The 27,045-nt window shown below is 37.7% G+C and overlaps 1 protein-coding gene across 1 annotated transcript in view; it reads left to right on the top strand.

Moving 5' to 3' along the window:
- LOC6566010 (allatostatin-A receptor) overlaps positions 1-27,045 on the top strand; it is an 88,903-nt gene that overhangs the window by 26,207 nt on the left and 35,651 nt on the right. Inside the window, exon 2 of the mRNA XM_001992390.3 lies at positions 17,591-17,638. The gene's annotated coding sequence lies outside the window, so the exon portion shown is untranslated. The remainder of the gene's footprint in view (positions 1-17,590; positions 17,639-27,045) is intronic.

Raw genomic sequence — 27,045 nt, 5'->3', positions numbered from 1 at the left:
GTATGTCAAGGCGTGTTGCGTGTTGACTAAGAAGCTTGCTTCCGGTCCCTAATTCAATTTACGGGCAAGCAACTCGCTGGCAAACACAAAAAAAAATTGTGTTAAGAAAATGTTTTAGCGTTTCAATTATGATAAGCTATAATTGAAATTTAAGCAGTCGCGATCGCTCATATATATAAATATATATTATATTGATATTAGATTGATATACAACTAGCTTAACAAAATTTTCATTTAAAAATTAAATCCTAAATCAGAATTCATCCGATTCGAGCACACTTTCAGTCAATAAACAATGATAATATAAATAACAATAGTTGCAAACCATTAATACTATCGATTACCGGTTCTAAAAATAATCCCAAACTAACTTAATGGCTAAATCAACCAAATTGATGCCTGTTGCCTTACGATAGGGAAATTAAAACGATTATCTGTCACCATTTTTGCCCCCACTGATACACTTTGAGAAATACGTACGTCGTAGTGAAAGTCTCACCGCAACTCGGCATCGTCTGAGGGTGTTTCAAGAATACTTGAACGTTTCCGTTGTGCCTTTTGCCAGCGTCTCAGTGATAGCAGCAAAGGTGGCCCAGAAAATGGTAAGGCCACACCCAAAATATTTCAGTCAATCAGTTAGCTAGTCAGTCGACTTTAGCTTTCAACTTGCCGCTGAACTGGGAATTCTTTTGTGTAATGACTGGTAATTATCCCTAATTAGTTATAAAATATTGAAGGGGTAATGTTTTGGGTTGCCAGAGAAAAAACCCAAAGTTAACGCCTCGGCAGAAGCAACAAGGCCAACTTTATATGAAGGCCATTAGCCAAAAGTTTTTGCCATCCAAAATTGATGCTCATGCCTAATAATGATAATGTTAATAATCATGATAATAATAATACTTATAATAATAATAATAATTAGAGCTTGTTAAACTAGATTCCGATCTCAGCTGTGTGCGTGCAATGATGAATTCTTTCTTTCCACGAGTTACTGTAGAATTCTACTTAATAATGAATTAGCCAGCCATTTGCCACCCTGTTTACTTGGAAAAAACAAAAACGAAACGATTACGAAAAACATGGAAATTTGTATTACATCTAAATGCATTACGCATACGCCTCCGTGCGTAAGCAGGCTTTTAGTTGGACACCACACATCAAATGTAAAACAGCTCTTGACCCTTGCCCCTTTCTGTTGCTGCTGATGCTAATATTTAGCCAGGCATTATTGTGGAACAACCATAACATTTGGACCTTCGCAAATAAGATTAAACAACTTTTAACACAAAACTAAATAGAGTACATAAAACTCCATTTCGACGTAGTGTGAATTAAAACTCAGAGCTTTTATCTAAAAATGTAATTTAAAGTGAAAAAAGATACATTAGTAAACCCGTTAGGTAAAAAGAAACGTATATCAGGGAAAGTGAAGCACAACATTATCAGTAATTAGCTCATTTTATCAAAACTGAATCTGTTCGCAAAACCAATTTTACTTATTTGCAACAATTTAAAACTAGCTTCAGCTTTGAAACTTTTACAGTGCAGTTCAGAGCACTTGACCAAGTTTTTATCTTTAAACTTTTTTTTATGGTTTTCAGCAAATTAAATGTGGAAATAAAAATATGAAATAGCAACGACAGAACAGCATTTTCAGAAGCTAATTTACATAAATATAAACACAAATTATGAATATTGCAGATGTAATTGTTTGATGACGATAGCGAATAAGAGAATAATAATATGCTTATTTGATCAATTGTGGATATCAGACCAATGAGAACTAAATGATATAGGGGGTCTTCTGACCTAGGACTATAGTGTGCAAAATGTAAACTGTTAAAGAATATATTTATGCACATATGTACTTTCGACTTGAAATTGACAAGCATAAGGACGACTGAGATGTTATCAGAACAACTTCCTCAATGCGTAACGCATTTCGTGACAAAACCAGTGAAATCTCCCATTCTGAAGTGTATAACAATGATATCTTTAGCATTGTTTGCTTGTTGGGCAGAGTGGTGCCATATTACTTGGCATGTGTCAATGGCCCCGGTCACAGTCGCCATCTCTCCGGCATTGCTCCTTCCCTGACCATCGGAACACCCAAAGCCCCATTGACACGCAGTGTTTGACTGGCCACCCGCTGATTGGGTTTCAGCCAAATCATTTGCAACTTGACTAGACGTCGCGACGTTTTTTTGTTTTCCACCATTTTTTTGGTGGAATCTGTTCGTTGCTCTGCGGACTGTGCGGGCCATTTGCTTGTAAATATTTATTCAAAACTTTTAATTCAGGTCAGATGCATCAGTTGGCGCAGTGGGCTTGGTCCTTGGTCGCTATGGCATCTGACACTTTTCTTATTTATTTATTTGGCTTTTGTTATCGCCTTGTGAAAAATTACATTCAACAATGTATTGCTTAGTGTTGTTGCAAAGCAGGTGTGGTGTGGGAAGAAAAAAGGCATTCGGAACGAGTCGGGTATCGTTGCTTTGGTCAAGACAACTTTATCAACTTAATTTATATTTGTCGCATACGCAGAATCTCATATTTTTAAAACATTTTCTGTTGTATTTTGCACATTTTTTATATCTAGCTTGAGGTTAGCTCCTTGAGCACCTTCTCAATTCTATGGTCTAAGTTTATTCTTTTGCATTTGGCCCGCGGAAAGTTTTTTGTGCGTTGCTGTCAGTTGTTGTTCTACTTCAAATTGTATTTGAAACTTTTACTTAAGTGGCAAATCTTTTTCTTGCCTGCAACTCAGACTCTATTTTCCAGCAGACTTCACACTTTAGGTAGTTGCAAGCCTGTAAAGGGGCAGGTAAGGAAGTACTGATAGCAGAATAGGCACGTGCCATAAGCCATTTGTCAAGAGGCACCTGATTGGATTTCCCATGACTAAGCACCGCTGCCAAGCCGCAAGCGGAGGCCAAGCAGCAGTTGCTTCTAAAATGCTTAAGAACAAAATCTAATCACAGTAGGCTAGCTGGCTCTGGCCTGTAGCCAATTTCCCTTATAGCCAAACATGACCCACAATTTGTTGGTTAACATAGCCAGGTGCACCAAAACAGAGAGCAAACCCCAATATCCTAAACTTGCCAAACCCGCCAAGCTGACAAAACTGGCCAAACGTAAATGGCCATTTCAATAATAACTACATAGCCTTAAAAGTTATTTACCAAAAACTTTGCCAATTAATGTAGCTCGACATGCAATTGCCCAACATTACCCAGACTCGACTCTTTTCAACTCTTTCAAATGCTTTTGGGCTTTTTTTTTTTGTTGGTTGTGGTCTAGTTTTTGGACAAATGCTGCACTCAATTTTTAATTTATATGATTCGTAAGGGCACTTTGGGTCAATAAGATTACGAATTCTTTCGGTAACTTTTAAATTTACGGGAGCAAATTTTAAATAAAGTAACTGAACGGAATATATAATAAATAAATCAAAAATTTATGCATAACATAAAACAGTAAATAATAATAAGAAACTTTTTCGATTTTAGACGTCTGGAGTCTGAGTCAGCCCGTATTTTATTCTTATTCACATGACAAACAATGAAGTGCCACCAAAGGATTGTGGCATGCCGCCTGTCCAGGACGTGCACAAATATGATTTACAGTGACACACACAGCAGCAACAGCTAAGCTAAATAACAGTAACATTCGAAATATATATGTCTATATAAATTGCAAGACCACCCACATTTAACTGAGAGCTTGAAACTTGTGCACTCTAAAGCAGTGCAAAAAATGTTTATTTTTTTCCCCATTCTTGGCGCACACACAGCACACACTAAGGCACACACACTTGTGTGTGTGTTTGTGCTTATCCCTGCAGTTGCCATGTTTTTAATCCACTCGAAGGAGCTGGAGTCAAATCAAGCGAAGCTTCCCTTAGAGTGCGTTTGGCGTGTGTTTGTTGAAATTCATAAATCCAATGAACCCAACACATAAGTGCTTGACTAGCAGATACTTTACACTAAATGCATTCTTAAATAATTGATTTGCCACTTATTTTGATGAAGTCAATAAATATCAAACAATTCTTACAGCATATTCTTTGGAAGTGGTGTATTAAAGTTATTGTAAAGAACGTTATCTGCAAGATCTATTCTTAAGTAATTGATTATGCTGAAATGAAATCGTGTACTTTTGTAATCCGGAAGATTCAATCCAGGGTCAAGCTTACATGGAATATATACTATTATTACTTGCAATGAAACTATAGATCGCTTACAGCAAATCTATAGTATCCCTCTGATGATTATACAATCATTTATCAAACAATTAAGAAAATTATAGAATTTAAATACAACATGGAAATTGTTATGCATTTTATCATTTCGTGTAATTTTGTAACGCTATAAATAGAAAATCGCACAGTTTCCAGCAGTTTTGCAAAGTTCTATAAACATTTTTGAACTTTGATAATATTCGCACTTCATTCACGCCTCCAACTTTCTGTTGTGTTTGCATGCCCAAGGATAATCGTATGAATATATAGTGTACTCATAAACGCGTGTGCGTAAACAATAACAGCAATGAGCTACTTCAGCTCCTTCAGCTCCTTCAGAACAACCCGGCCCCTTTCCTGCTTTGATTAGGCAAGGCAGCCAGTTGCTGACTAAGCGAGAAACTTTTAACAACGATACACGTCTTAGATTACTCCACACACTCACACTTACACACACACACACACACGCAAACACACACTATTCGAAGACATCATTTCAATGTTGGGAAAAGGCAGTGTGGGTGGTGGGCGTGGGCGGTGGAAGCGGGGAAGCGGGAGATTTGTGAAAGTAGTTTGAAGACTGAAGTGCAAAACAAAATGGCGGCGCACGTTCAACGCTTCACTTAATTAAGCGCCTTTTTGTCTGCAATAAGTTGATAATTGAGGTTTTGCCGGTTTCCAGTAAAAGTTAATACCCTCCAAAAAACCCAAATAGCAAAAGTGGCACAACAAAGGCGCCCACAGCTATTGCGCCATGACCGGAATGGGGAATGTGAACTGACAATGCCTATGCCAAAAAAAAGTTTCCTTAGCCAAAAAAAAGCAGAATAGAAAAAAATTAGAAGGAAGGAAAACAAAATAAAAAAGAGCAATAGGCAAAGTTGAATACCCTAGCAGCGTATATATATATATATATATATATATATGACTGATGTACGACGTGGTAATCGGATAATTTCAAGTTATCTAATTGTCGCCTCCACACAATAAATATTGTTGTCGTTTTCCATCACAATGGAGTTCTTGTGTGCATTATATAGATGTATATATAGATATAGTTTTATAGTTTTTTTTATATTTATATATACACATTTTTTCTTGCTTAATATAATGCTATTATTCGAATTGTAAAACATATGTAATGCCATATTAATTATTAGCTTAATTCAAGGACAAAGGCTTAAGACAAGGACAAAGAGAATAAAAAAATCAAAAGCAGAATTATTTCTCAGGCTAATCTCAACTAACTCGTTCAGTGGACTGCTTATATTCGTATACTGTTATATAGGGGGACATATCTTAAAAAATATATATATATCGTTTACGGAGACCAAATGGCTCTATTGCTGCAGCAGGCGCCATAAAAACATAATCCACATAAAGCTTTTAGCACACATACACCCACGCGGGAATTGTGGGAATTGTGTTTGTTATTTATATAAAAAATGCTGGCTCTTAAGCTACTGTAACGTTGCCTATCCGCCGTACCCGTACCCGCTTACCTGCAGTAACACGTACAGCAGCCGTAGAAGCAGCGGTCTTTGACCTGGTCAACTGGTTGACCTGTGTTTGTCTCGGACAGCGAACAGTGGCCTTTAACACGCTAAGCGAGTTGTTGTCCCTCAAAAATCTGTAATATGTCTAATTAGATAAAAGCAATCAACAAGTTGAATACCAAATTAAAAAGTAAGCTATAGACTGAAAAATAAATAACTTTATGGTGTATTATTAGCTATTTGTAAGCACAAAGTATCTCTCTGCTTAGGAAGCCCTGTGAGTTATGTTATTTTTTAAATTGCACAAAGAGCTTTGCGATGATGTTTATTTGTATTTTTTATGCTAGAATTAAATATCGGTTGGATCTAGATATGAAACTTAATTGAACTTGTTTTATAAGCCCCAGAAATCGAATATCGTAATATATCAAACGTATGATGTGGAAATTACAGCTTTAGCCGGATAATAAAACAAAGATGGTTGTAAAATTGAAATATTGAAACCTTACAAACGATTTACTGCATACCGATTTTTATGAAATTCCAAGATTGAAAGTATCCCAAAAATGGTCTGGTCTTTCCTATCATAAATAAATAATCATAATAAATATAAATATCTATGTCTTTGAACATATTTATGTATGCAAAAAATGCTGCGATAAAAATATTTTCTTTAGCAACGTCTGATACAATATGTGAACGTAGAATCAGTCCGATTTGTACGGCCATTTCTTACAACTTTTAACATTAAGTTCTATTCACCCATTTTATTTTTAAATTTAAATTTAAAGCAATTATAATTGAATTACATTTTTGGCTTGGATTTTTATTTTTAGAATGCATGGCTTTAAGTCATATTTTTGATTTTACTAAAAATATCCATTGGAGAAGTTGTTGTTCGCCACATTTAAACTTTTAACTCAATTTATTTTTAATCCAATAAAAATCAGCAATGAACGAGGCGTGCGAGTGCAAGAAAGTTTCGGATAGGTGAATTTGGCTCGTGTACCAGGTCAAAAGAGGCAGGGTGAAAGGAAGAGATGGGGAGTCAGATTATTGAGTATCAGAGGCTTTGATTGAGCAACATGTCGAAGGCCAGCCATCAGCCGAAAAGGTGTCTGGAGTCCAGTCATCGACATCGTAGGTTGTGCGTCAACGATAAAATGCGCAATTTTTCGAGACAAATATTTGCAAGACACTTTAATTCACCGCATACCTACCCGTTACACACACACACGCACACACACCAATACACACACTGATACACACAAGTGTATAAAAATGTAGCTAGAAACTGTTGACAACAAAATAATTTTTTGGGTTGTGTTTGTGTTTTCTTTTTGATAGCCAGTGTCTGAAGTATGGCATGAGCTTTTCATGCTTCGCTCGCCGTGAAACGAGATCCGCACACACACACACACACACACACTCAAGCATACACATGCTTGTTAGCCATGCCACGTATGTAGAAAATGATACAAATTGTACGAGGACGAGACGAGAGGACAAAGTCGAGAGTGAAGCGCTCATCGATGCCAAACCAAAGTTACTACTCAGATGACCCAGAACAAAACTGCCATTAAATATACGAGACCTACATTCAACACAAGCTGCAAAGCCTGACACTGAACACACACACACACATACACAATCTACAAACACCTTGCTGATTGTAAGAACCGCTAACCACAAATGTGTCCACGACAACAGGATGTGTCCCTGTAATGGGATGCCAGTGGGGCTTTATGGGTGTGTAATGGCAAGATTTCTAAGTACTGTTCCTTTTTGTTACCCTTTAATGCATCCCACTCCTACTCATGAACGCTCACTTAGTTCTGTTGATACCAATTCGCTATGCAACAGTTTTCCCTTTATATTTTTCTCCGTCGCTTTGACGATGGGCAATAACAACCCTTGCTGTGAATGGCTATCGTTTGCATCATCATACGAAAATAAAGAATAAAATTCTAATTAGGTAAATTTACACTTCCCTTCATTCACAATATTGTTATGATACTGTTCTATTAATATTCTTCCTTCCAGCAGCTGGCTCTGTTCTCAGTAACAAGTATTATAGTAGAAATACTCAATACTCAAATACGCATATAAGCCTTCCTTACAAATTATATGGTTCTGGAAGCGTTCTAGAAGCCGGATCAACATTCTATAATTTTATTTTTGAAAAAATGTTTTGTGTTTGTTTCTTCAATGTAAAAATGTCTGAAAGAATTTATAAGCACTTCTTTTCATTTGTTGCGCTCCAAATTGAATTTATTGGTTATTCGATGTGTTCAATAAATAATAAAAATGAGTAGCAGCAAACGCCTATTGACGTTCATTAAATGTGAAAAAAAAACCTTTTAAAAAATTGCACGCACCCTTCTGGCCGGCTGCTCGCACCCTGAACTCACCCTTTTTGGCGGGGCCAATTGTCAGCCAAGTGAATTGAAGTGACGGCTGTCTGTGCAAGTGCGAAGTGCCAACTGTGAAGTGGGAAGTGCCCAGGACCAGGACCTATCTGTCATCAAGGCTCTTCACGCGCAGCCAGGCAACTAGTCAGGTGTCTGCGTCTTCCGGCTGAGTCAGAAGGACTGGCTGCCGCACTCTAGTGCCCCATACCCATATAAACGGCCTTGTTGTGCTTAGTACTTGGCCGTGTTCTTGGTCCTAGCTTGTGTGCAAGTCAAATTAAGTGGAAATGAATTATGGGCCGCACGCTGCGACCGAAATAGCAACGATACGAAACTAAAGAAAAGTAAAGAAGTGGCAAGGAGCCCTTCACCAAAGTTAAGTTCGAAGCACCAGACAACGGGGCCACCGTGCCACGAGGCAACAAACAGCGTTCAGCAGGAATTTCGCACAGGACCATCGTACTTTGACTCATTAGCTGGCATCAGCTAAAAACAACAATAGCCAAATGCGGAACATTATTAATATTTGTTCGCATTTCGCATTCCCTTCTGCCGTCAATTTGTTATGGATTAGCTTTAAATGACTTTTTGTCCAACACACATATGCACACACACACATATAATTCATCCTCCATTCGGAGTGCGTATACGATGCGTGACACTCTGATTTATTTGCTCAATTAACTGCTCGAATTGCAGACAGTCAAAGCCAAAGCCAAAGGCAAAGTCAAATTATTTTCATAGCCCGTTCCTGACAACCGCATTAAATAACACGCAAGTCAGTTTCAAAGGAGGCAAAGGTAACAACATATTAGCAATCATTTTTCAATAATTACTGATGTTACGCCAATCTATGAACACCCTTTCGTATAATTCTATCCCAATTTACACTTACTAATAGTAATGTTTTTATAATGCCTGTGAATATATGTATATGATGCTATCTGCTCTCAACTCGCATATAAAAAAAGATTAAAGCAAAAAAAAAAAGAAGATTATTAACATTATACTGAATGGATATCATAAACTAGTAATTAGACCACAAATGCTTAAACCCACTGGTTTGTTATAAAATCAAATTTATTCAACAGTGCATAAAATTGGTTTAAAATTATCTGAAACGTTGCAAAGTTGCAGAGGGGGTGAAATTGTGGTAGTAAACTACGTGAATCACGTGTACAGAAATTGCTTATTGTCTATATATCCAGTACCCTGCAGGAATGACAGACAGAGAAGGACTCACTTACAATTCGATCTATAAGTGAGGCTATACACATAATGAAGTATTGAAGAGTAATAGAATCTTTGGCACCGATTAGTTTCAGTCAACATTTAGCTGAGTTTCATGGTAGAGAGTATATACAATATTATGGTTAACTAGAAAGTAAGTAAGTATATATTCTCAGGTATTCTAGGTATGAGTTGCGAAGTCGTGTAAACTGCTCGAGGCGCACTTTGGGTGCCGTTTTGTCACGGTGGCAGTTCTGTTCGGTGGTGGTTTTATTTTTTCACTTGTACAAGTATCCTTGATCCTTGCCTTGCAGCAACTTAGAGTCTCATTTTAATCATGACTCCTGAATGCTTGCTTACTTCCTTTCGACTTTGCCCTTGCCTTCTATTTAGTTGCTTAATTTGCTGTGCCTTTGACTTCTCTCATTATTTCCACTGCTTGTTCTGTTTGGGTGCGCAACAAAAAAGTAGCGAGCATAAAATCTCAATTTTTTGTTGCCCATTCAGTTCCATTTGTATCTTGTGCTCTGCATTTTACACAAATCCCATAAGCAAACCCAAACCCCCTTCAAAAAAAAAAAAAAACGAAAAGAAAAACGTATTTGATATGCCGCCAAATCTTGTTACGCCCAATTGCGGCGGTTGCCAAGGCGAGCTGTATTAACGAGTTGCAAAACGAATATAAACTGCCACACCCACATTGGAAACGAATGTGACTATGAGGGTTTGCAAACAAAATTTAGCATGACCACGTTTTAAGTTAACTCGCTTTAAGCACTTGACTAAACAAAAAAAAAATCTGGATAAATATTGTAGTATTAACTGCTCGACCAAAAGATACTTCTGACTTAAATATGAACATTACGGAATTTTTCGTGCATGTCAGGAATTGAGCTGACTATTAAGAACATAATGTAAATTGCTGTTAAAGATCCACTAAAATGCGAATATATATTTTATGCTTTAAATGGACTACCGCAAATTAAAACGCTGCAGTAAAAAATACAATATAAAACATAAAATACTTAACATCAATATTTAATTTACATATGAATGATAAGTTCAAGAAGGCATAAAGCGATTCAGCCACAGCCCAATATATACTTTATATGTATGTATCGAGTACAGGATATACAAAAATATGATACTGATGTGCTGCACAAACACAGATACGAAACGGGCAACGAATGCAGATGCCGAACACGAAATGCACACACACACACACAGAGAGAGAGAGAGAGAGAGAGAGAGAGAGATGCCATCAAATGGGAGGCACAGATGCACTGCTGTTGGGCGCCATTATAGTTATATGATTTCTACAGTTTCGCCATCATCGTATTCGTGCCAAAGACAAAGTAGCTGTATTAAGTTGCCTGTCGAGTTTATTTTGTATACGACATCTGGCAGTGCTCGCTGCTTGATACTCTCAATAAAATTCATGTTCTGACTATTTACAACCTTCACAAAAAGTAGCCATCAGGCATAACTTTAATCAGTCATGTAACGCACACAAAAAGCACGTAAAAACTGAAAAGCTGACAAAAAAAAAAAAAGAAAGAAGAAAACAGCGCTCATAAAAACGTAAGCAAAAGTTGCAACAAAAAATTTATGTAATGATAAAAAGCCAAACGATTATGCATCTGAATTGCTTTTTGTTGCAAGTACCTAACGCAAGGCGTGATATAAAAATATCACCTGACGTCATCTCACTTCACTGCCACATTTGTGATGATAATGATGATGGTCACGTTGCGTGTTACGAAATGGCGCACATTTAACGGTCAGTTATCTATTTCACAATATCCAAAAAAAAAAAAAAAAAAAAAACTAGTATGGTTTTCCTTCAACAGGTTTTTCCAGTTCAGTCTGCGCTCTGTAAAACTAATTTATGGACTATCGTAAACAATTTGTTACTTTAAAAAATGAAAACAGAAAACGAACATTTGGAAACTTCTCTGGCATTTAATCGACTACGAAATTGTCTTATTTTTATAATCATCCATTTCTGTTTTTTGCGAGCAGACTTTGGTTGCTTGTCAATGTATACATACGAAATTAAGTTTATAAATCATTGGATTAAAATGAGAAAGGGCAACGCACATTTATTGGCATTAACCCGAGTTTGTCGACTTCGACACCATTGAAGCAGCTACTCGTTAATCTTAGTTAGAGCCGTTGCCTGACTACACCAAGATGACCTCCAAGTGACGACCAAGAAGGGCCCACGCACACCCCCAATAAACTTTCTGGCCACTTCATCATCAGTTGAGATTTTCCTGGCCTGCAACAATTTTAATTCGTTTTAATTTATATCTGAGCATTTTGGCCCTTTAAATGGGTTTTAGCAGCCGTTTGACATTCGTTTCACTGTTACTGATTCACCCCAAAGCCAATATAAAATTTACAAAAAAAAAAAGAAGAAAAAAAAACAGGAAAAAAAAGAAAACAATTTCTACAGCATAAAAGGAAATACAAATTTTTTCAATCATCTTGCAACATAAAAGGAGTATTCAAAGCCGTCGTCCGTTCAATGACTCAATAAAGTTAAGATCTATTCAGATTATTCTATCTGACGCATTATTATACGATTTTTCTTATGCAATCTAATGTTGAAATCTCATATTTGATTGTATATATTGTATATTGTATATAAATATCATTATTAATATGTTTGCAAATTACATTTTTAAGGCTTTTGCATATTTTGTAAATAAGTTGTTGTTAGGTGAATGTCAACGGCCAAATACATAATTATTTTACCCATACTATTTGAGTTGACACTAAAGAGACACTGTTTGGGGTCATTTATTCATTTGATGCCTTTGAAATTCACCTATGCTGTGTACTGACTGAACATTGATTTTGTTATTTATGTCGGTTATTTAATTAATTTCTTTGAATTTCCATGATGGTATACATTGTCCTTTGCCCCGTCTCACATCCTCCCCCAGAGTCAAATGTACGTTTTGGTTTCGGTTTCGGCTCCGACACAAGATTTATGTGCAGTCAACTTAAAGCAGCACCCAAAAAATAGATACAATGGCCAAGCTGATGGCGAGTCTCCATTTGTAACTATGTGTCTTCGTTACATGTACATCAAAATCTGTATCTGTGTCTGTATCTGTGGGTGTGTGGGTGGGTGCACATATTTGTACTCGTCAGCATATTTAGTTTAATCGCTTTTTCCAAAGAGAGATGGAGAATTGTCGCCAAACTCAATATTTCGCTTTGAGTTTGAAAGAGGTCTTAGATTCTGGTCCAGTTTTAGGTTCAGTAATGGTAGCAGTTCCGATTATATTGGCTGCCATTGGTATTGTTTACTTTATCATTGAATTGCTCCTGGCATAAATATTATGATTACTGACACGAGTTTTGGGTCCATTAGTTGGGTTAACTAAACCATTTGGCATGGCCCAAATGGCACATTGTTTTTCGGTCTGTCCAAGTCATTCGGTTGTAATGTAATTCAACTACAGCTCCTTGTGCCTTTGACAGACAGTTGCAAGTGGCAGTTAGCAGTTGGCAGTTGGCAGTTGGCAGTTGGCCGAGCGTCTCGCAAGTGATTGAATGGCTAACTGCCGACTTTGAAGTTGGCAACGTGGCCAAATGAGCCATTTGCCTTATACCACTTACCACTTACCACTTGCCCAGTGTTGAGCCTCTGTTATTTAGTTTGTTTTCAGCTTTGAGAACATCAATTGATTAGCTGCCTACTTGCACTTGATTGATGACACCACTCACTGAACACGTGCCAAGCCAATGCGATTATTTCCACTCTCTTTCTCTCTCTCTCTCCCTTCGACTTCTCGACCACTTGCTAAATTAACGTATATATTATTTTGGATGAAGTTTAGGTAATAGGTGACGAACCCCTAATTGAGATGCCAATTATATTCTTAAAGCCTTCGCCCATGGCAACTTTCCGTTCAAATTCGGCCAGCTCGACATATTTCTGGCAACTGTCGAATAAAGTGAAGCCATGAAACATTTTAAGTCCTTTTATTCGTTTGCTCTGTTTATATAGTGTGAACAACTTTGTATAAAATAAATGTCAGTTTAGAAATTTACTTAATTTGAAGACCCCTCCTAGTACAGACTGCGTATACGCCACGTGTCAGGCGTTATACAATTTACAGAGCACAATCCCGATGCAAAGCTAGCTATTAAATTTGGCGTTGAATGGTATCAGAAACTGTTTCCGCCAGCAGCTTTGGCGATTTATTTATTTTTTTGTTTTGCCAATTTGCCATTGCCTTGAGCCAAATCGCAGTGTGCAGGACTTATCAAAGACAAGCATCGGCGTCGCGACGGAACAATGGTCTTGGCTGCCAGTTGCAGCTTAAATGTACTCATGCAGACGGCATTACAATTTTGTAATGTAGTAAGTAACCCATTATAGGAATGCCTCCCGACCCCATCAGATATTCATATCATGCCATTTTTCAGTCTATTGCAAACTAGTCTTTTAGTTCTTAAGATATTTCATATTGAATCATCAGGATCGTATCTCTACTATCGGTCAAAACTCACCAGTTACATGTAATATATCCTGTGTACATAACTTATAACATTTTCACATATAAATTATCAAAATGTGACTCCAATATTAATTAGCTCGCATATATTTTGTATCTATCAGGTGGACAAGTTCTTAAAGAGTATACAGTCCTCGGTGTGTCTTATAGCTTCAATTCTTTATTTTCTGTTTTAATTATTGGTGGTGACCATCTCGATGTCCTTGTGCTCGCACCCTACAAGGATTCGTTTATCTGGCCAAGTGACCACAATTTTTGTATTTTTAACCACTCTTATTTCTGGTAAAGATATTGTTTGCGTTGTTTTTGCTATTTAATTGGGGATTTGTATTTTATGGTTATGGGCCACATACAAACGTATATACATATGTATGTATGAATGAAGTGCTGAAGGGATTGACTACAGTCATGGTCATTTACATTTCATTTGGGTTAAAGCGAAAGACCCTCGCTGGCGGCACTGTCTGGTTGCGTCTTGCCTGTTCCGGGGGCCCAGCTGTTAATGCGACAGTCAAATTATATTCAATTGAAGAAGCCATTGGCTTTGGCATTTGTCGATTGGCTTAGAAATTGGTTTTGGGCGTGATTGTCGTTGGCATTGGGATTACTCATTTACGGCTGTGGCAACATCAAATGTATTTTCGCACTATCATCAGCAGTGTCGCCAGCTTCCACATTCGATGAGCAGCAGCTCATTTATGCTCACCCTATGCCGGGGTGCTCGAGTGTGCCATCGGACAGATGGGGATGAAATGAAATGCATGTGAAGTGGCGGCTCTTTGTGGATGCCACTTCAGACAGAGAGACACATGTGTCCGCCTCCATCGCCCTCTGTTTTAATTTTTTGGCCATTTTGCTGACTGTTGTTAGTTACTGATTGTGGTGTGCCTGGCTCATCAATAGATATGTCAGAGGGGCTCCAATCATTTGGTTATTCAAATAAATTGGCTGCTGCGCCATTCGAATGTACTCGACTTACACCCACACAAACACAACTAAACACAAACACAAACACATACACTCGTACCCACACTCACACCCACACCCACACTCACACTCACACCCGCACTCACACTCGCACATAAGTCTGAAAAGAATGTACGCACATAAAAGATAATGAAAGTGTTGCCCTGCCCCATGGGGACTTTTGTGTATCGCCGCCAGCGCCTGCAAATATGCAATGAAATGTAGTTGAGATGCCCAGGTAGCATCCATGGCTGTGTCCGTCTGTGTTTCTGTTCGTGTTTGTGATTGTCTGTGTGTACGGATGGAGTACTCTAATACATGAAATTGCTTTCACTGGCAACTGGAAGCTAATCAGCGTACATTGAGTCACAATCAAGCTGCAGCAAATTAATTAAGTTACTCAGCTCACAGCTGCTTGAAGTGGATAAGCATAAGCATATGCATAAGCTAGGCATAATAAGTATTAATAATGTTAATACTATTTGGAAAGGTAATTTAATAACCTTAAATGTCATATAAAATAAGCACCAGTTTTATACAGACACAGAAAATCATAGCATTCTTAAACTTATCTCTCTTATCTCTCTCCCTCTCTCTCCTTTCTCTCTCTCTGCGTTTTCTTCAAGGAAATTGTTTACCTTCTTTTACTAGCATTGCATTCATATGGATTTTTCGTGTATTTTCGATCTGCTTTTGAAATTTTTAATACCCACAGCATCTTTGTACTGCTCCTCACCTGGTCTCCCCTCGCCTCTTATCTCTCAATCAATACGCCTGTTTGAATCTGTGTCGCCAACGTGATGCTTCCGTTTGACGCTTTTCAACTGTGAGATAAGCGCAAATATTTTGCTGAACAAATTGAATGTTTCTTAGAAATTTGCCTTTTGTTGCTGCTTGTGATTGTGATGGGTTTATGAGAAAAGTATATGCGACATCCATGACAAATTTTAAGAAACTTTCACTTGAGCAAATACAATACTAATAAAGTCATTGTGTGGCATGCATCGTGCCAAACAAAGTTTTGGTTGCCATCATGCATACACAGCGAATATGCATATGCTCGATGACATCTGCATGCATGTGTCACAAGCCACATATTGTGACCATAGCTGGAGCGAGCAGCTCTAATCCCGCTCTGGCTGCTCTGGCTGGACTCTGCCTCTTTATTGTCATATGCAGTACGTGCGCTCATTTTTCACAGCTGCCACAGATTCGCCATTTCATTCACGCAACAAGACAATGAGAGGCCGTGACCCCAAGTGGTATCCACTATGCGACTGGACTCAATTTTCTTTTAGGCCCTCTGCTCCATTTGGTCGCACAACTTTTCGCCATTATGTGCGGCGCATAAATACTTTTAGCATCAGTGGGGTAACTGAAGTAGATGTTACGCCCACCGACCGTACCGCAGCAGCACACATGCAAAATGCACTTTCATTTGCATTTTCTAACAAATGGCTTCTGCGGTTGCACACGCAACTTCTTAATGAGCTGTACAAACGTTGCCATAGACACACACACGCGCACACACATAATCACACACACACAATCACACACACACAATCACACACACACACTCGCACACCCACATCGCATACTGGAGTAGTTTCTGCGGCCACAAATATAATTTGAGTAATTGTGGCTCACAGCACACTCTACTTGCAAAGAGACCTCTCAAATTAAAGGCTCTGTTTTGCTTGGGTACTAATATTGTGCAATATTTTGACAAGTACTTCTATAAGCAAAGATAAAGAAAATTCATTTTACTGTACACTGTATACCAACATCTTGAATTATTCATCAACTGGTTGCGGCATGCAAGGCTAATGTGGTAAATAGCACAGCAAATGTGAAATTTTATTTTTAATTTTCCGTTCAATTTCCCCCTTCTGCAGTTACTGAATTTCGTTCGGTTTTTTTTTTAATTTTCAATTTAGGCAGGATGACTTACAAAAAGAAAAACCATTGGGCTTTTGCGTAATATTTGAAAAGCTTTTGGTGGAATTTTCCATTTGCTGATTTACATTATGCGATGACCATTTAATTTCCCCGAAGTTATTTCGAGCTTGCATTTCCAATCAAAATTATGCTGACCATGAGTGTCAATATGTATGTTTATATCGCTGGTGTACGTCTGATACACTGAGAAAAAAATCCTATCATGCGATAAAAAGCATTTATTCTTAGATTTGAACCGTTTATTATGGAAACAAAATTCGAACATTAACTGACAAATGCTTCAATTAATATTAAATGTTTTGTATATGAAAAGCATTTATTCACTGTGTATACATATATGTAAATATGTGTATTACATAATGCAATAAATCGAACTTGCACTTGCTCGTTAATTTACGGCGCGGTTAGACCCCTATTAATCATTTGGCTGGCTGTGGCTGCTTTCATTAATTATACAGAATTTTAACAGCGGATATCAACAATAACTTTAATAAAATGCTTACACAAAATGCGCTAAACTCAACTCAAATGTAAATTAGCTCTTCACTTTCGTTGACTTTTGAATTAAAATCGACTGGAAAGCAAATCCACCCAATTCAATACTGTATAGTTTTTAGCTCTATAACTCTGACTGAGTAGATCCAAAGTTTAGCAAACATTATGCAGATTGGGCTATTTGACATAAATATATATTATATACAAATATTTACTAACTACTTTACTAAACTAAAACTTTGGTCTTTTCATTTGCAGCTGTTGCTCACTTTACTGCTTGATAGCTGATTTCAATTGGTATTTCGGGTAAGTTTGTCAACTGATAAAATTGGATGGTAAAACATGAAAAGTTCGCTTATTGCTCAACAATAAAGTGAGATTAGTTTACGCCCACACATTGTACTCCCAACTAATGCGAGATAAATTCCATTCCTGCTGATGCACACTATACAAGTCATTAATTGCAGCCATTGCTCCTGTGTGTCAGCTGCTGGCACACAGTGTGCCCACGCGCTTGATGCGCTGAGCGATTGTCAGGCTACAGCAGAATACCAATCAAAAGCAGCTGCATACTCAGACACATGTACTGAGAGACACGAATCCACACACACACACCCCCACAAAGCCAGTTTCACCCATGCAGACAGGCATAAGTACTTCCCAGAAGCTTTTCTGTGGGTTTGTGAGAATGAGGTGGGTTCACCTGTCACTTCGAGCCCCAGACACCAACACCAACACCAGCACCAACACCGGTACCATCTCAATCTGGCGTATCCTCCTCGTACCGTTGTCTCCACAGCATATTGCAATTTTCACTGCCACTTCAGCTCATTTAACGCTAACAACATCGACGCTACCTTCTCTGATTGACAGAGCATTGCGGGCAAAGTCTGCGGTGACAGCGGCGCTCTGTGTCTGCACTCAGAAAAAAATATGAGCCACAATTTCGAAAATTAACCTCTAATGAAATCGTATTGAGAAACATTCAACGATTCAATTAAAAAAAAAGTTTAGCTGAAAGTAAGTCGTACATTTAGAGCAATACAATATACGACCAACATAGCTATTAAAATATTATTAAAAGACTTTAACTATAAGATTTGGTTTTTGGAAACTAAGTCTTGACTTATGTCAAAAATGCACAGCAATTTAGAGAAAATAACACTGCTTTTCAAGACCTCTAACTAGAAGACCATTGATTTCAGAAATTAAGTTATAAATATATACATATATAAATATATATGTGGCAGCAAGGATGGCGCATTTATTTCAGAGTGTACCATTGAGTGATAGATGAATGCCGGGGGCGTGGCATTGGCAGTTTGCCTGATGACTGCACACGAAACCAGTGAATTTTTATGGCGCCCGCCCGCCCCACTGAACAGCGTAAAACAAAACTTTCAACATGAAATGACATGCCGATTAAATTAATGCTATGCCTACCTGATAAAAAAAGCACACACACACACACACACAGGAGTGCAAGGGGGGTGGGGGGGGGGCAATAAAGCGATGTTGACGTGGCTGTTGCCGCTGCTGTTGCCAGCATTGGCATCGTAAAAACTTTAAGAATCGAAACGCTTTGAGCGTTATGCTTTGTAAGTATCGCAAAATCTGTTGGCCCATTGACACCTGCGACCGAGAGGAGCAAACCAATTCGGACCCGCACGTGGCCAGGTTAGGAATGGCATCAACTGTCAGAGCATCATGTGCACGTAATCATAATAAATGACAATGGATGCTTTCGTAAGCTGATACTTTTATTTAATCATGCACCCTTGCCATTGACCCCCAGAGAACACACACAGACCCGAAACGCCATCGAAACCATCAACCGCCAACCACCAACCGCCAACCACCAACCGCCAACCACCAACCACCAGCCACCAACAACCAACCGCCGAACATCTAAAATCCCAAACGGCCAACTGCAAAACTAATCTCAAATTCATGTCGGGGTCAAGGTCAAATGTGTAAGCCGAAGCCTTTAGAACTTAATTTAATCAGATCTGAAAGCCCTTTTGAAAATAACAATTTGCGAATATTAAGAAAAACAACAACAATACACGAATTCAATTAACTTTTGAGGCATGCCAGCCATAGTGAGGCGTTATGAAATACGACTTCAATGGCTAAAATCTTACAGCACTTGCAGAAGACCTATTGATGTCTACAATGCAAAATACCAGATGCCATACTTTTATTATGTGTAGATATTTGAATTAATGTTAATAATTCCAAATTTGGTGCCTGTTGCTCTGATATTGTCTGATATAGTCGTGTTCGTATGAATAGACGGATATGGCTAGATCCACTAGCCTGTTGATATTAATCCATATTATATATAGCTCAAGGAGTCTGAGATGCAACTTGTTGCATACATTCGCACACCTTCATGATATCCATCTTACTCAATCAAGCTGAGTGCAGGGTATTAAAACAAATGCAAAATGTAAAAAACTGTTGAACCTTAGATACTTCTTAAGATACTCGCAACCATAAAGTCTGAACCGATTTCAGAGTGAAGTGTTATAAAAAACATAGCATAACATTTGTAAATGTAAATGCATTCAAAAACTGTATATACAAATTGCTAACTTTTGTGAAACTCATATTAATTCAGGTTGTAGTTTAAACTGGCGAATTCTAACACCTAAACAGCTTAAATATGAATCCCCAGCAAATCCCATGCGAATGGACAAATGTCGGTGTAACAGTTCCTTACTGTCTCTCGTATCATGAAATACTAGTTAAGCTCTATAATACCTTTATGTTATTATGTGTCATTCGAACGTATACATACATACATACATACATAAATACATATTGTTATGTACACAGATGTACGTGTGTGGTGCAAAGTGTTCGCTCGTTTAGTTCTTGTATTTAATCCGAGAGTGTCAGTCTGTGGTGGACTTGGTGGACTATCGAGCCTGCTCCTGCTCCTGCACCTGGGACTCGCTTGTGTTTTTGCGGGGCGAAAGTTCTTAATACACACACAATGCGATCCAAATACTTTCCAATTGTTTGTTGTCGTTGTTCTTGTCAACTGAAGGGCTAAGCTCTTGGTGTATATGCGTGGATCTGTTTCCTAATCCCGGCAAGTTAACCAATCTGTGTGTTTGTCTGTGTGAGTGTTTTGCAATTTATTTTTAATACTTTTGGAATTTGAGTTTCTTGCGTTTTATTATGGTAAACAACAAATAATCCCAACTTGCACTGGGCTGTCGATTTGCAATTAGACTCGAAGAAAAACATACCCATCCTAATTTCCAACTTTCTAATGCCGCAAGGCACTAAACACAATGGCAAACAGCAGCTGGAAGTAAATCTAAGCCTTAATGTTCACAACTTTGCAATTCAAAGTTTTGGTCGTATTTAAGTAGTTATGAGTGTCTTCAAATTTGTCAAAGTGCCCAGAGTGCCCACCTTAATAATTACTTTAATATTTACGATATTGCTGTGCAGGTGAATCATTTAAATAACCGTTGCAAGTTAAAAGTATAAATCTTTGCTAAAATTCTGTATTTTTTTACCACTCCCACCTCTCATCTAAATCGATGTAAAACTTCAGAATTTACAAATATATATCTATATATATTTCTATATATATTTCACTTCATTCGCGTTCCAGCTTACATTTTTTGTTTGATTTGTTAGCTTGTTGCTCTGTGTATTTGAGTTCTCCCCTTTTTCTATTATGCGGGGGGAACTAGTAGAAAATGTTAACCCTTAAATTTAATTTGTGTTCAATTAAAAATACAGCTTGTGGGTGTATATCTAAATTGAGAGTGTGTGTGTGTGTGTGCATGTGTGTGTGTGTTTATATGTGTGTGTTTGTATGAGTATTTTCTGCGTACAAATTCCCTGAACTAAAGCAACGCAGACTCTCCATGGATTTCTGATGAAAGAATTTGAGCTCAGTCGCTGTTAACCTTAATCAACATGGGCAGTCAAGTTCCAATGGGAGATGCCCAAACTACAGCATATTAGTACATATGTACATACGAATATATATATATATATATATAGCATAAATGTATATATGCGAAAATGAGGGACACAACAGCTGTTGCAACTTCATTTGTGTCTAGAATGTGATTATGTATTTCTGTTTGTTCCCAGCCCTGTCCAACGTGCTTTTCTAACGTGCTATTATTTAATGAAAGTGCATAAAAAATTAAATCTAAATGCTCAGCACGTGGCCGGGGTAAGGGATATGATGGTATGGTGGTGGCAGCGATGCAAAATGAAAGCCATTAGCAGCTGTGGACATGAACATGCTAAAAGAGTTGTGTATGCACACCCGCATCCACACCAACACCAACACCCATAGCTACATCGAGTCGTGCACAAAGCAGAGGACGCAGGACACAGGACACAAAGGATATGACACAGGAACGTGAAGAAGACAGTGTTTAGTGCTTAAGCAAATATTTAGTGCCTGCTGGTCACGCCCCCTTTTGCTAGCATCCGTTCGCATTTTAAATATGCAAATGGATACTCGAAACTATTTTATTATTCACACGAGGCAAAAGGCAAAGCGCTCCCTTACACACCAACACATACACACACACACACCAACACACACACAAACACACACAGAGACAGGCAGGCATTCTACGAGTGCCCAGTATGGAATCCGTAGCGCTCAGACACGAGGCTTTGTACGCCCACACATTCGGGGCCGGTAAACAAAGTAAGCAACAAATTTTCGGCCAGACGCGCTCGCCCTTTTGCCACGCCCATGATTTCGGCCAAACAAAGCTCTTTAGTATTATGTGCTGTTTACGATGCCATAAAAAAAAGAAACCAAATGCGACAACTAAGGCATAAAAAGCACACATAAATGAACTCTCAACTAGCATATACCCTGTAACCCGCTTAGAACAGCCAAATCTCTATGCAAATACTTTATTTCACAAAACTTGATTGAAATTTCATTTGGTTAGCTGCCTTCTGAATTGTAAACTAATAAAATGTTGTACAATAAAAACACTGTTCGATAGATATTTACAGACCGATGGAACACTCTTTAGTTACATTCCATAGTCCCTGGCAAAGTATTTGCAACACTATTAGTTCGATGTTTAGTTTAGTTCCTTTGAGCATATTTGTATTGATTGTGACTAATATATACTGTCCACCCATTCAATACATATGTCCTCTTCTGTCTATTGCAAGCATTTACATTTTTATTGATCCACTTTTTTGCTATGCGGCATATACAAAGTGAGATCAAACCAAGTCCAGCAAATACAAAGCATAACAAATATATATAAAATATGTATAATATGTATTCATAAAAGAAATTTTAAATTGAATCTTATAAAGACCATCAAATGCCCTACTTTCAAAATGCTCAAAACAAATTCTGTACATTTTAATTAAAAGTTTTCCGGATGTTTTGCATCCGATTACGACTTGTGTAAATATTTTTACTTAAGTCTGAAGTAATATAATTCGAATTACAAATTATAGTTAGTCCTGTAGCTTGTTGCTGCCATTGTTATTTGGATAGTAGTTAAGTACATGTATATATATATATATATATATATATGTATGTATATTGTGAATTTTGCAATGTTTGGTTTCGTTTCGGTTCGTTTCGTTTCGGTTCGTTTCGTTTACATTGAATTCAACCTAACGAAAAGCCGTGTTGTCAGATTAAACAAAGCTTCATAAATTTTGTAATCTTGTTGATGCTAGCTAAAGTTTAATGCATTTAAAATTTGATTTATTTTCAATTAGTTTTATTTTCTTTATTTACGAATATTTATTTGGACAACATTTTCGACAACTTAAAGTGCTTCACAACATCTACGGGGATTATTTGGAGATGTCAACGGATGCAATAGACACAACATTTTAAAAGAGATTTTCCGCTTTTGAGGGTTTCGCTTTACCCACGCACACCAACACACATAGAGAAGGACATTGTTGTGGAACAGAGGGTTATTTGCAGAGGAATCCACGTGCGGGGACTTAGTTCGAAATGCTTTATGGAGGCCTATGCACACAGTGAGTGCCACTCAACGCCTGGAAAGTTACTTTCTATTTATCAGAGCACAAGTGTCTGGCCAATAAGCCGCCTAGCTGTACACCGGGGACCCACACAAAAACCAGAAAACGGAGTCCAGCAACAACAGAGACCTGAGACCTGAGACCCGTCTCAAAACATGTCAACTTGGGCCCGACCTACACGACTTTGGCAAACTCGACAGCGATGCAACTCTTTGGTCGTTTCCATGCCGAATATTTGCACAGGAAACGGAAGCTGTCTGTAAATGTCCCCAGATCAGTGCGGACCTCGACTTAATTTTGCTCTGTGTCGCTTTTGCAGAACGGAAATTATTTGCAACCTTATTTGCGAGCATTTCGCATTCAATTTGTCTGGATGCCCGCCATGCAGCTTTCATTTCAATTTCCCCTCAGCTGCTCCATTTTCTTTTATTCTTTTTATGTATTTTGAATATATTCTTATTATAACTTTTTCATTTGTAACTTAGATTACTCGTATTTCAGCAGCTGCTCGGCCAATCTAACAAAAAACAGAATAGTGACAACGTTACAGTCGGGCGGACCTCTCCAGTACCTTTCGGTATGTGAGTACGCAAATGCTCATACACTGACTACTATTTTATATAAAGTTAGTAGCTGTTTGCGAATAATATTCAAATGTCAACTAAGTTAGTGAGCTCGACAAAGTATCGCGGCATTTACGATTATGATTTTCAATTCAATTTGCAGAAAGGATATTCAAAGTCGCCGCCCATCGGTTTTATTGAATCAATCCGTGTGTCCACAATATATTATATTAGTTTTGGTTTGTATTAAAGGTTTGGGTAAAGGTTATTTCCTGGTGGGACACTCTTGAGTGAAGCACTCTTAACATAATAAGTTCGTCTACAAATAATTATTAATTACATTAAATGGATAACCTTTCAATTAGCTTATTAAGTGTTTCGACATACACATGAAATCTGATTATTTGTATCTTTTAATAGAACTTGGTACTAGGCACCCACTGATTTGTAGTTATTAATATAATTGGCTTGCAAGGACGATTTTTGTCTTTAATTAACTGTATATTTTCTGTTCTGTTAAATTTAATCGTTAAGACTGAGACTTTTGAAGCTAAATCATACAAAGCGTCACTATAATATATATACAAATATGAATATGAATTAAGGGCAACTCAGATTTAGTTCATTAATCAAATGATTCGAACATAAATCAAACAGATTATACGCTGCACCCTTGTCAAGTTGAAAAGAAAGGGTTCATTAATGTATGTTGATTTCTTATCAGTTATATCCTGTATATAAACACATTTATATGTGTGTTCACAATGAACAACAATATGTGAGTTGATATAGCACCGTCAACACCGACTATTCAAATTTGACATGCCATTTCCTGATTTCTTGTTTTGTTTTTGTTTGTTTTTTTTTTCTGTGTGTCAAGACTTTGGCCAAAAAAACAAGAAGAGCAAAAATAAAACGATTTTTTTTGGGACAGAGGTAAAAAGAAAAGAAAGAAATTAAACGGCGAATATGCTTCCTCATCTGTAAGTGTAGCGTGTGCTGCCCACAGCCCTCCCCCTCTACACATGGCCACGCAGCTCTGTTATTTTTATTGATGGCATGAATGGGTCGTTGCATTCATGCGCCCCTCGTGCCGTATTATCTGTGAGCGGCCGTGAGATGCCCCATGGCACTGGCACAATGATAACACGGACTACAAGGACTACTTCACATGTCCAGCCACGCAGGCAGTCAGAACAACACAGAAAAAAAAATCAACCAATATTATATAAAGTACATATATATATGTATGTATATATATATACATAAATCCAATTGATTCATAAACGGCAGCAATGTCGAGATTGTCAATCGACCAGCAGCAAGCACACACTACGCTGGCCATAATTTGGACGCTGATTAAAATACTTTCAACATGGCGAAAATCAAAAGGACTGCCAAAGGACGAATGTGCGCTTCATAATCATCCGATGAAAGGAAGTGTGAAATTGTGCCGTTATTACTACTACTACTACATTGTATATTATGTACACAGGATAGATGTAGTATGTATTCATATATTGTATATACACACAGCTATGTGTGTGTGTATGTTAGTTGGCTGCGACCATTGGCTTTGTGCTCCTGCCCAGGCCATGAATCTAACAGTCGTCGCCAGGAAGTTATTGTAAAATTAAAATTGAAAACAAACACGCACACTAACACCAACACACAAAAGGAACTCCATGGCGCACCAGGCACAGTGGTTATAATCGATGAAAAACTAATTACATAAGACAAGACTTGACTATTACATTTTGTTAAACACACAATTGAAAATTACGTGCTTCTAAATTGAAATTGGTTTATTAACAGAATAATTTAAGTAGCAAACAATTTTATGAAGGTTTATGCAGTAGTAAATAAATTGTCGCAATTAATTCGCAGATTTGAATAGTCTAATAAAATTGAAATTGGTGTTTCCAAAATATATATATGACGTGATTGGTTGAGTTCCAGTGAAGTCAATCGATTTCAATTTTAATATTGGCCAGAGCTTTGCGAATCGAGCCCACTGTGCAGCAGTGGACCGCAACACGCACATTGACTAGCCGGAAGACAGATGACAATGGGTTTGGTGAGCAGCGAGGGAAAAAGTCGAGCAGGGAATGCCTTTCGATGCCGGTTGCTAAGAAAATGACGCTGGTGGCCATCTTTTTACTTGTGTTTTTACAGCTGATCTGTGTGTGTGTGTGGGTGTGTGTGTGTTGGCTCCATTGGCCCCCAACCTGTGTGTGCATGAGCTGGAAAATTTATGTACGTTGACAAGTTGAGCACAGTACACACACACACACACACACACACACACACACACACACACACACACACACACACACACACAAGCGCAGAAGAAGTGAAAAGATGGCGTCGCCTTGGCGATGACATGGAACTGAAGAAACCACCTCTGAGTTGAGGTGAGATGTGGTGAGATGCTACCTTTCTGGCTGACTGCCGGCTGATTTTTTAATGTGCCACGCCTAATCATGACACATTCGGAAACATTGCAACAATGTAATTAACAACGGTTACATTAAATGGCAACCACAAGCCACAGACCAAAGTAGCAAATTATATCGGAAATGTACAACAAATAGCTTTGCCATACATATTAAAAGTCAAAGACTCTTTTCCATATCGCTTGTGTCATTCATCAGCTACACGTAAAATAGGTTCTTCATAGACTCAGAGGTATTTAGTGAATGGTCTTAATGATAAATCATCATATCACAGATATGACTTGAGTTTATCAAATTAAAGGTATTTCTGAATTTTTGAATTTCTTTCTGAACTATCTTTTATTAGATACGCTCAGGGAAAAATTACATTTCAGAAAATTGTAGAAAAACTTCAACGTTTTTCTTGTTTTCAGAAATAATTTCTAGATATATAAAATACAATTTTTTTGTTTAAATAGAAAGGCTTCTTAAAGCTTTATGTAAATATTTAGAATTTTTTTCAAGTAATATTTTATGAATTCATAAACAACCTAAAAGGTTTCTATTGATGAAATCTCCAAATGCGAATATGTTCAACTAAAAAAAAAAGAAGCTAAAATTTCGTTTCTTAATGATTAATAAGGTGATGCTAAATTTTTTTTTCAGAGCAGTTATTTTTTGAGTGTAGCCA

Source organism: Drosophila grimshawi, unplaced genomic scaffold (genome assembly GCF_018153295.1).
Source record: "Drosophila grimshawi isolate 15287-2541.00 unplaced genomic scaffold, ASM1815329v1 contig_848, whole genome shotgun sequence".
NCBI classification, from domain to species: Eukaryota; Metazoa; Arthropoda; class Insecta; order Diptera; family Drosophilidae; genus Drosophila; species Drosophila grimshawi.
This window is presented reverse-complemented; position numbering and strand designations above follow the sequence as displayed.